Genomic DNA, 3,369 nt, shown 5'->3' on the forward strand with positions numbered 1-3,369 from the left:
TACGTTTAGAAACTTTCCTTTTTTGTTTTTAGAAACTTGCCTTTTTATACTTTATAATTCTAGAATAGAAACTTTCATAATTTGTTTTTAAAAACTAACTTTTTAATTTTTAGAAACTTTCTGTTTTCTATTTTTAGAAACTTTCCATTTTCATTTTTAGAAAATAGGTTGCTTTCCTTATTTCCTTTTTAGAAATTAATTCACTTTCCTTTTTTCTTTTGCAGGATCCTAACATAAAACCTTTTAATTTGGTAACTTCTTTCTAATTTTCTTTCTTTCTATTTTTAGATTTCTATTTTCCTTCTTTCTTTTAGGTTTAGGTTAGAATCTGAAATAGAGGGCTGAGAGTGTTTCATGCCCAAGTAGGTCCGTGACAACACTTGACGTCTTTTGAGTGAAGGAGGATTACTTGAGGGGTTATCTATCCATCACAGGATTAGACACTACTCGAGATCGTCAGAGTTAATTAAGGTTATGACTGTAAATCAACTTGTAAATCAACTGGTGAATTCGCTGCAACCTTAAGTTGTGGAAGTCAAGGATGAGAATGAGGTGCACCATGCACCTCGCCCCGTACTTTGCGAGATTACTTACAATCGGTGGGGGTGAGCACCCTTTCTTATATGGTTTCTCCATGAAACACAGGAAACATGGATATCAAGCCTGGAGTAATCTAACTCCTTCTAAAGTTCCTTAGACTTGAATCTGAAAGTCCATACCTATACTTACAAGAATTTGATGAGGTTATAACCACTTTATACTTTCCTAACGTGTATGAGGATACGGTCAGGCTGAAACTCTTCCCTTTCTCCTTAAAAGAAAAAGCTAAGACATGGCTACACTCACTACGTCCGTGATCTATTGACACATGGAATGACATGATGAAGGAGTTCATAAAAATATTCTTTCCATACCATAATACGAACGCTATCAGGAAATCGATCATAAACTTCGCCCAAAAGAAAGATGAAACATTCTTCCAATGTTGGGATTGGTTCAAGGATCTCATCAGTTCATGCCCATAACATGGTTTTGAAACGTGACGCATAACAACTTTCTTCCACGATGGACTAATATCTTCCATGCGTAAATTTGTCGAGACAATGTGTAATGAGGAGTTCATGAACAAAAATGTCGATGAGGTGTTAGATTATTTTGACAAACTCGTTGAAACCGCACAAGCATGGGACATCTCCCCAAAATCTAGCACCACATCTGAGCTTTGTCAAGTAAGGGAGAGAGGTGGGATATACTTGCTGAAAGAGGATGATGATATAAATGCTAGAGTGGCCAATCTTGCAAGGAAGGTCGAGGCTATGAAACTTAAGAAGGATAAGGCTAAAGAAGTTGTTTGCGGTTTCTGTGCCTGTAACATACATATAATTGAAAATTGCCCAATGATACCTACTTTTCAAGAGGCACTGAATGAGCAATCGAATGCCGTGAACAACTACCAAAGACCTTTTAATGGACCCACCTCTAACACATACAATTTTAGTTGGAGAAATCATCCGAACTTTAGTTGGAGGAATGGACAAACTGCTACTCCTCAAGGAATCACTAACCAATTCTTGAATCAAGGGAGACCTCAAGAGGATCCGGTCTAGAAGCATATTCAAAATCAAGAGCTTATCAATCAGAGTATATTGCAAACCCTTCAAAACCTTTCAAAAGCCATACAAGGGCGTGAGATAAAAAATTCAATTGAGGAAAAAAGGATTCTTCCAGCCTTACCTTTCCCCAATCCTAAACCGCAATACGAAATAAGTGATCTAAGCTCTTCAAATCAAATGGAGCAAGCTAAGTCTATCACCACTCTTAGGAGTGGGAAGATAATTGACAAATCTATTCTAGTAAGGGTTGAAAAGTCTAAGGACCCGAAAGTAGATGAAACTGATAGACCTAGCAACACTCCACAAGAGTTAGAACCGGAACTCCAAAGCAAGCCGATTGCACCATTCCCCTAATGGTTTATTGTACCAAAATGTCTCTCTAACTCTCAGGGCATTCTAGAGATGCTTAAACAAGTGGAGGTCAACATCCCTCTCCTGAATACTATAAAACAAGTTCCTTCAAATGCCAAATTTCTAAAGGACCTATACACGACTAAGAGGCGGCAAAGTATCAAAAAGAAAAATTTTCTAATAGAAAAAGTGAGTGCCATCCTTAAACAAGATGTGCCATAGAAATCTAAAGATCCTGGAAGCCCAACCATCCCTTGTGTAATTGAGAACTATTGGATTGAGCACTCACTTCTTGACTTAGGAAAGAGCGTAAATCTGATTCCTTACTCGGTCTACGAACAACTAGGTTGGGGTGAATTGAAACCCACTTGAACCACATTACAACTTGTTGATTGCTTAGTTCGTGTACTGAAAGGGATAATTGAGGATGTATTGGTCCAAGTTGATAAATTCTACTACCCGGTAGACTTTATTGTCTTAGATACTCAACCCATCGTGGACATGAGCACTCAAATTCCTGTCATTCTTGGTTGCTTATTCCTTACCACATCAAATGCAATCATTAATTATAGAAATGGAGTTATGAGTTTATTTTTTAAAAATATGACATTGGAGTTAAATATTTTTTTCAATATGGGAAAATAGGTAGAGGATGATGATGATGCCCATAATGTTAACTTGATTGATTCTTTCGTGGAGGATAGAACTCTGATGACTTTGTCCTCTAACCCTCAGAGACGTGCCTGGCCCATTCCCATGATTTAGACGATGATATGATTAAGGAGACAGGGCCATGCTTGATACTGTGCTGGTACTTGAAGTTAACTGGTGGAGGCCACAGTTTGAAGAATTGTCCTAAACTAATGCAGTGGCTCTACCGTCTAACCTTAAGGCAACGAAGCTTGACCTAAAACCTTTGTCCTCTGATTTGAAATATGTCCATTTAGGTCAAGATGAGACATACCTGGTAGTGATTTCTTCTCACCTTGAGTAAGAACAAGAGAGTATGCTCATTTATACTCTCATTGAGCATAAGGGAGCCCTTGGATGGTCGATTGCGGACCTCAAGGGAATTCACCATTCGATTTGTACTTACTGCATTTATTTAGAAGATAATGTAAAGACCTCTCGGCAACAACAACGTAGATTAAATCCAAACATGAAGGAAGTGCTTAAGGCTGAGGTTCTTAAGCTATTAGATGTGGGTATCATATATCCTATATTCGATAGTCAATGGGTGAGTCCAACTCAAGTGGTTCCTAAGAAGTTCAGAATCACCATTGTAGCCAATGCTGACAATAAACTCATGCCAACTAGAGTCAATACTGGTTGAAGAATGTGCATTGACTACAGGAAGTTGAATACCATTACGAGGAAGGACCACTTCCCTTTGTCCTTCATCGAT

The 3,369-nt window shown here is 38.1% G+C and overlaps 1 non-coding gene across 1 annotated transcript; it reads right to left on the minus strand.

The window, feature by feature from the left end:
- Nucleotides 1–926: 926 nt before the first annotated feature.
- LOC131222174 (small nucleolar RNA R71) lies at nt 927–1,033 on the minus strand. The gene has a single exon (XR_009159882.1). It is a non-coding gene; the product is annotated as a small nucleolar RNA R71 (small nucleolar RNA).
- Nucleotides 1,034–3,369: the final 2,336 nt, after the last annotated feature.

Source organism: Magnolia sinica, chromosome 12, assembly GCF_029962835.1.
Source record: "Magnolia sinica isolate HGM2019 chromosome 12, MsV1, whole genome shotgun sequence".
Classification (NCBI taxonomy): Eukaryota; Viridiplantae; Streptophyta; class Magnoliopsida; order Magnoliales; family Magnoliaceae; genus Magnolia; species Magnolia sinica.